The 8770-nt window shown below is 36.7% G+C and overlaps 1 pseudogene; it reads right to left on the bottom strand.

Annotated features, from left to right (window-relative positions):
- Positions 1-2953: 2953 nt before the first annotated feature.
- LOC145246319 (U2 spliceosomal RNA) lies at positions 2954-3095 on the bottom strand (annotated as a pseudogene).
- Positions 3096-8770: the final 5675 nt, after the last annotated feature.

Below are 8770 nucleotides of genomic sequence, written 5' to 3'. Positions count from 1 at the left end.
TGGATGTGTATGCTGAGCATAAAAAAGTGGTAGTAGGAAGACAGGCTCGAACCCGTACCGCAAAGGAGGAAAAGAACGGGGGTACAACCTAACGTTTATGCTGTTACGACCACCGCCAAACTGGAAGCGACATTTTTAAAATTAAGGCTAGACAATCTAAAGGAGAGAATAACTTTAAAAAATATAGGCGAAAAAAGTGACCCCTCTCTCTGTAGAAAAGTGCCTAGTTGAAGGGGAAGATATTAATGTTTTGAGCCAATTTTTCGATATTTATCGTATGAAAGATCGAACTTTAAAACGATACTGATCTTGGTAAAATCCGTCGCCTCTATTGCAAGTTTAAGGCAGAAAGGCAAACAGACATACATACATACATTTATATATTGGTAACTAAAAATTTTCTACCCAAACTGGTGAAATAGCTTGCCCTATCTCTGATTACCTTTTACGTAAAATTTCAAATATTTAGACCAGAAATTGTATGAGTAATTTGGAAGAGACCGTAGAGGTCAATTTTTTTAAAACTTTGACCCCTATTATGACCCCTCAAAATTTATTGTTTTGGGCTCAAATCAAGTTATTAAGTTAGATCCATGTCCAATAAACCTATATCTAAAATTTCAAGTGCGTAGACCCAAAATTGTTGGAGGAGTTTGGTAGAGTTCTGAAAGGTCAAATCGTTGAACTTTTTACTCCTTACTCGCCAAATTTCTGTACGGAAACCGATCACATCGATTTTCCCAAATCTCAGTAATTTGTATATCAAATTTCGAGTCTGTATACTAAAAATTGACAGAGTTATTGCGTAGGGAAATGTACACAGACACACACACACACATACACACACAAACACGTTCACTTTTATATATATATAGATAAATAATAATAAATAAATTAGAATACCTTACTCAAAATGTTATACAAGTATTTATATATATATATAATACAGCCTTTTTATTTGTTCTCCTATTCAAATAAACTTTAAACCTAAAACGGTCTTAAATCTAAGTACTATAATAACGAAAATCTTTAAACATTACTTGCCACTAATACGAAACTAAAATTAACCGTAACGTTATTGCAAGGTTGTTACGGCCATACTATAAATATAGGAATAACAATTAAAACATTATTTTTATAAAAAAAATAATCATTGGGAAATAAAGAAACAGCGATATCTAATTTAGGAACTCAACGAATGTGATATATATATTTTTTTAATGGGTTAGGGTTTTCTGTGAAAACTTCTCATAACTCTGTTCTTAAATAAGGATACGAAAATTAGGCGATATATTAATATTTAAATGGGCTTTTCCGTAACTACAGCAAAGGTAAATGTTTCTCACATGCTTTTCCTGTTAAGGGAAATTTTTTCTATTTTTTTTTCTTTCTCTTTAAAAATGCTCTATTGTGAAAAGTTTGTTTATTCATAAAATCTGAAGAAATGCTGGTTTTGGAAAATTTTCAAACGACATAATGTTTGAAATTGTTCGACTGAACATGGAAACAATTGTAACGTAAAATGAAATACACTTTTGTTGCCATCAACACCCTTTTTGAAGTCTTGATTTTGCTTTCACAGTATATATATATATATATATATATATATATATATATATATATATATATATATATAGTCTTATTTGTAGTGTTCCGAATTTTACTGTATTTATATAATTCAGTAATCGCTCATCTATATATATAAAGTAATAGGGTTCGTGTGTGTGTTTTTGTCTGTGTGTACAACTCCCTATGATCAAAGAAATACAAAGTGTCTATAATGTGTGTACACCTCTTCTGGTCAAGCTGTCAAAGGAGACATTCATTTTTATGTGTAACTTCTAGATATAGCATTCTTCACATCACATATACATCGACTGAGTTATTGTTATTAGCATATCATCTTAAATTAAATCATTTTAAATAATTAGCTCGATTATATTACATATTCGACATAATAGCCTCGTTAATACTGTACTATTTAAAAATATAATTTAAAATGTAATTTTTTAGTTTATTTTCATTTCAATTTATATTTTATTTAACTTAAATTTACTTATTATTATCGTAAATCTGAAACCTTTTAATTTTCAAACCAGAAAACCAAGGGAAATAACTTTGACAGTTTAATTCTTTGAGCACGTTATTAAATATTTTGAATAATAGATTTTTTTTCATTTCGAAATATTCTTCTAAGTTGAATTATTATTTATATTTTTAATTCGGAGGTAATTTTTTTTGGAGGGGGGGCTTATTATAAATTTTTAAGTACTCATTTTTTGGTACTCATGCAGAAAGTGAACTCAGAGTCCACCCGGCTTTCTCCGGAACATGACGCCAACAGCCGGAGTAAACCGAGCGTCGCTGAGGAAATTAAGCCGAGCGTCGCCGATGAAAGCATAACAAGAAAAGAAAACATACCTTAAATTTTAAATTTTATTAATTGTAAAGAAAAATTTTATAATAATATTTTTTGTTTTGTTTTGTTTTCGCTATATATATATATTTGGTACTCATGCAGAGAGTGATCCGTGCTGAAATAATAACGTTATTATTTAAAAAGCCATTCTTAACATGGGGAGGGGGTTTTGTACCTAATCTGTACTTTAACCTTACAATTGAATAAAAAAAATATATCAAAAAACTTTAATTAAACGTGGACATACAATTTAAACAAGGCCAATAGCCATTAGTCGCGTGTCCTCGTGTAATGAATGAATGCGTTAATGTAAGATTGACATGAAATTCTTAAAGATAAACTAAAATGACCGAAAAATGGGCTGAAATGACTTAAATAAATAAAAAGTAAATGACTTAGAATGACTTTAATGAACTTAAGGATGAATTGAATGACCTTAAGAATGACTTGAATGCTTAAAAAATAACTGGAATCCTTCAAAAACAACTTGAATGATCTGAAGAATGGCGTGAATTGCTTTGAGACTGACTGGTTGTAAATTGGGTGATCATTTTACATTAAATTAATGCAGAAAAGTGATCCCCCACTTTATATAACAAAGTTACAAACATAAGTACAGCATGCAGTAAGAACAGATACTACACTTTGATCTTGGCCAAAAGGCCAACAAAAGGGTATTCATTTGCTCCCCCACCGAGCAAATTAGGCACAAGGCCGATTTTTAATGTGAGGAGTGAAGGGAAAATGGAGACAAATCCCCGGGGAGTAGGGGAGCTGGATAGTGACAATTGGCATGAAGGGTTGCCCCAACATTGACCAAGGTCTTATATGGGGGGGTTGTATTTATTTGCTTCGCCACTAAGAAAATTAGGCACAAGGCCGTTTTTTAATGTGGAGAGATTGGGGAAATGGGGATCAGCTCCCCAGGGAGTAGGGGAACTGGATAGTCACAATTGGTATGAAGGGTTTCCCCTACATTGACCAATAACTGATTGTTACAAGAGCAATGGTCATATATGTGGGGTTGGTATTCATTTGCTCCCCCACCGAGCAGATTAGGCACAAGCCCGATTTTTAATGTGAAGAGTGAAGGGGAAATGGGGACCAGCTCACCGGGGAGTAGGGGAGCTGGATAGTGATAATTGGTATGAAGGGTTGCCCCTACATTGACCAAGGAGCTGCCCTCACATATGGCCGTTGCTTGCAGTATCTTCCGGAACAGATACTACACTTTGAGATATTAAATCCTTTATCCATGTTAAAAATACATTGAACATTAACAATGAACAGAAAACTTAGGCACATGGCCAACTCTAAAGGGGGGGGGTCGTTGGTCATCCTTGTCACTCCAGAACTAAACAAATTCAAAAGTTTTTCCCAGCTAGTATTTCCTTTCACCATAATACCGCATTCACCCTTTCATACTGGGGGACGTCGTAACGTAGACCATTTGTCTTTCCCGGTCCCACGGCGGCCTCACGTTGTCCACGACATTGGATACGGTAATTGGGCGAGGATTCTCAGGATCGATGCGAGCCGTCACCTCGCTGACATACGACCAGTACCGGCGGAGTTCGCGGCAATCGAAGAAAGCATGATCAGTCGTTTCTACTGCCGTTGTCCCACAAAGGGGGTAATCAGGCAACTCCAAAAACCCCGAACTGTATTGTATGTTGTTGAGTGGAAGTGCATTTTTGGCTAATCGCCAGGTCAGAGAGAACTCCGAATTATTCAGATGACTCGAACCTGGCACCCAGCTCCACGCGGAGCAGATCTCACTCTGCTGCCAACCCAAACGCGAGCATAGCTCTCTGTGGAGTTCCCTACGGGTAGCAGTCACAAGGTCGCTGGACCTTTGTAGTCGTTTTAGCGCGGCTCGGCACTCTTTCATGTAGGCAGATTCTCCCCTCGGCCTGCGACGGCTCTCGATAGAAGGGTCGAGAACAAGGTCGGGGAAGGCGGCAGTAACCACGGGGTGCCACGGTTGGTCATCTTGCATATAGTGGCTCAGGAAGGCCAGCCTCTAAGCGTCTCGATGACACTTCAATACCCGTTACAAGGTCATTTGAGTTTTATAATTATATAGATTTAATATAAAATATATTTACCATATATGATATCACATACATCGCTATGGTATAATTATTACCATAAATTGATATTTTTTTAGCTTACCGACTCCTTGGCATTCACCTTTGAATTGTCGACTTTTGTAGGTTTTGGAGGACGCTGGGAACAAATATTGCATGTATTTCTTGCGCAAACGAGTAGTTATTCATATTTGAAGACATTTTGTATCCAACGTAATCACTACAGTTTGGCAAGCAAGATAGCCGCCCGTGCATTTACTAAAAAACACTAAAAAGAGCCAAACGAGCCAAAAAAAAAAAAATGATCCCAGGTCTCCTTTAACTTTCTCATGATTGGACAAATAATTATTTTTATGATAAAAAAAAGACATTTATTTTCGTTTTTTGACACAAATCGATTTTTTTCTTCTGACACCAAATCTGATAATCAAACCCGTCTCAAATTTACCGTTTGCATGGTATGAACTCCTGGACCCTGGGACTTTTTGAAGAAATTTTAGTTTCAATAAACGTGGGGATCACTTTTCTATGATAATTTAACCTGACATGAGCACCCACACGTTGACCCCCCCCCAAAAAAAAACCATTTTGTTTATATTGGGGAGTGGATGTCGGCGGCGGCCGGGGGATGTTGGCGCGTTGTTGTAATTGTACTATCTAGAAAAGTTCTACAAAAAGATATGATGAAAAACTGATATGATCTGATTGTGGTATGCTTTCAGTATTCAATGTGTTAGATAAGATTTAAGCATCGAGTTGAAATTTACTTCCCTCTTACAACATCCACTTACTGGAAAGGTGCCCACAAATCGCGTACCTAAGTGTACAGAAAGATCCCGTGTGATGCGCGGGTATCTTTGCTAGTATACCAATAAATTTTAAGCCAAAAAGAGATGACTTAAAGAATAAGCTACAAAATTATCATGTTTCATAATTGAGCATTCATATATTGTTTTAACAAAAACCAAGGCACCAAAGAATGGATTGATAGCAACAAATAATGTAATTTCATCGTTAGTTACAATTATATATATGGCTACTTCATTTAATTACATAAATTAATATAGGAAAATATAATTTATGCGTAAATTTTCAGTATTTATTTCAACAGCGCTCAATACATGGGTAGAGCTAGGTAGTAAGTTATAAAAATATATATACCAATTATGCTACACAGAATATTCTGCGTTTCATTCTCGTGAAAATTCGTCAAGCATAAAAATATATATGGCAATTAAGCTACACAGAATATTCTGCGTATATATTTTATAACTTACTTCCTAGCTCTATTCATGTATTAATATATTCTCTGTAGCTAATTGCCATATATATTTTTATAACTTATATATATATATTATTTTATTCAATTTAGGTAAACAAAGTTATTATAAGCTGCTACAATAAATCTATTATTTCAGTTGAAAAAGACATCGTCAGATGACAATATGCCCATGTTCTTAGTCGAGGAAAGAACCGCCCTCGAATAAAAACAAAGAGATATTGTAGCATGACGATGTCTTTTAAGACTGAAACAATATTTATTGTAGCGACTTATGGTAACTTTGTTTACCTAAACTGAATAAAATAATACCTTGCTGTTTTAAATTGAGCATTATCAATATCCCCGTTGAAACCCATTTTTTTTTAAATTTAATTTTGGAGATTTTTAACCTGGAATATATATATATATATATATATATATATATATATATATATATATATATATATATATATATATATAGAGAGAGAGAGAGAGAGAGAGAGAGAGAAAGAGAGAGAGAGAGAGAGAGAGGATAAAGTGAGACACACAAACAGACAAATCAAGACCATGATATTTATAGAACAAGGGAAACAGAGATTGAAATAGTGAGTAACAAGGAGAAGAACAAAGAGGCCGAGAGACATCGAGAGGCAGAAAGGTAAACAAATACGTTGATCGATGAAGAAAAAGAAGGAAAGAAGGAGAAGGAGTGAAATCGAATGCTGTTGTCAATCGTGCTAGTTGTTGATTGAGGGAAAAGTGACTCGTGAGGTGGGCGTTTTTTTTCTTGAGTACGCGCGCAACGAATGTTGTTAATGGCGCGCGACGAGCCACACACACAAAAAAAAAAGCCCAGGTTTTTAATGGCCCCGAGTCACGTGAACCACCAATATCCATCCAAGCTAAATCGGTCATTTCCGGTATCTGTTTTACATGCTCGCCCCTTTTTTTTTTCTTTTAGTTTATTTTTCTCTGTGTGTATAATTTGTTTATAACACTTTTCCTCTTTCTACTTATGAAGGGAAATCTAAACACATACATGACCATGTACGAAAATACAGAAGATGGAAGAACGATACGAGGGTCGGAATCAGAGACAAGAGGGCGAGAAACCAAACACAGTGAGGGATAGTGACAACCAGAGAATCAGAAACAGATATGAAATGCAGCGGTAAGGGCGTTTTTAATACTCTAGTAATGCACCTTTCTAAAACATCGGGCGACGCCACTATCAGTGACTATAAAAAAGAGATGCACAAGGTGTCACCCTTTTCCCGTCCGGATCCTCGACAGCATACACACCTCGGCCTTTTGGTTGCTTTGATGTGCACATCAATCAAATCTTCAGAACTTATATAAAAAAAACGGTTGCAAGTACAAGGCTAGGCAACTCCTACACCTTAAAACGGAACTGTTAAGTCTAATATAGTTATATGGGACAAGGTGGAGAAAGTAGCAACCCTAGTTTAAGTAAGTGTCCCTAAGGATTCTGAGAGGAAGAAGTTAACGAACTATCAAGGCCTTATGTACGATATGAAAAGAAACTGAAATCTTACGATCCCAATCATTCCAGTAATTACAGAAGCAACCGGACTCATGAGAAAGAATTTCAAAAACTATCTATTGAACTCAGTGCAAGAAAAATGCAAGCACTCGCAGTCAGAAGAACGGTTAGGTTCTTAAAAAGATATCTCGGTTGGAATGATTAAAATTGTGGGTGATTTTCTGGCATCCGGTAGGAAGACCCATCCATATGAAAAACAAAATGATAAGAAAAGTAAAACAAGAGGAAAAGTCATACACAAACACACTAATCTTTGTCTATTTAAACACACACGCATGCGCAAACATCCTTCTTCCCAGACTTCGTTGAACACATTCTCGTGAACTCATTTTTATAGCAAACACCATATTCAACCTGTATAGTAAAACGATCGATCGACAGTTTATTGTCAATCGATAAGTTATCTACAGTAATGTAACAGAACCATTGACGCGTATTTAGCAGCAACAGCCGCATGACATGTATGAAAATAACCAAGCTGGTGTACGAGGTGACGTCACAGCGAAGGAAGAGAAAGGAAAGAAAAAAGTGGAGAGAAAAAGGCACCATGTGGTGAGAGGAAAGGCAAGGCGTGCAGCCGGGAGATGGACGTGTGACACATGGGCGGCGAGCGCGTTTTTGAGGAAGCACGTGTTCGACATGGCAGAGTTTTGTCAACTGCATGGCGAATTTTTACTCCTCACCTGGTTGCCGCCACACATGCTTAAGCTCATCAGAACTAAACAAATTAAATTGTGTCTTATCAGACCATAGAACATGATCCCAGTAATCTATGGGCTTTGTTGACATGTCTTCAGCAAACTGTTTGCGGGCTTTCTTATGTATTGCCTTCAGAAGAGGCGTCCTCCTGAAGTGACAGACATGCATACCAATTTGAGGAGTACAAAGATTAGTGTCTCATGCCTACAGTCAAGCATGGTGATGGAAATGTCATAGTCTGGGGCTGCATAAATGCTGCAGATATTGGAGAGTTACATTTCATTGAGGAAAACGTGAACTCCAACATGTGCTGTCAAATACTGCAGCAGAGAATGATCCCCTCCCTCCAGAAACTGGGTTGCAGGGCAATGTTCCAGCATGACAATGACTCAAAACACACATCCAAGACAACCACTGCTTTACTGAAGAAGCTGAGGGTAAAGGTGATGGACTGGCCAAGCATCTCCAGACTTGAACCCAACAGAACCTCTTTGAGGCATCGTCAAGCTGAAGGCGGAAGTGCGCAAAGTCTCAATCCGCCGCGACGTCGTAATTGAAAAGTGGAAGAGCATTCCAGTGGCTACATGTGAAGCTCTGGTAAACTCCATGCCCAGGAGAGTAAAGGCAGTTTTCGTTAATTATGGTTGCCAGACAAAATATTGATAGTTGACATGTTGTATTTTAATATTGACAACTTTTCGTAAGGGGTGTACTCACTTTTGTTGTCAGGGATTTAG

Source organism: Euprymna scolopes, chromosome 23 (genome assembly GCF_053919585.1).
Source record: "Euprymna scolopes isolate OS-2025 chromosome 23, ASM5391958v1, whole genome shotgun sequence".
Taxonomy (NCBI): Eukaryota; Metazoa; Mollusca; class Cephalopoda; order Sepiida; family Sepiolidae; genus Euprymna; species Euprymna scolopes.
Note: the sequence above shows the minus strand (reverse complement) of the source record. Positions and strands in the feature narration are given on the sequence as shown.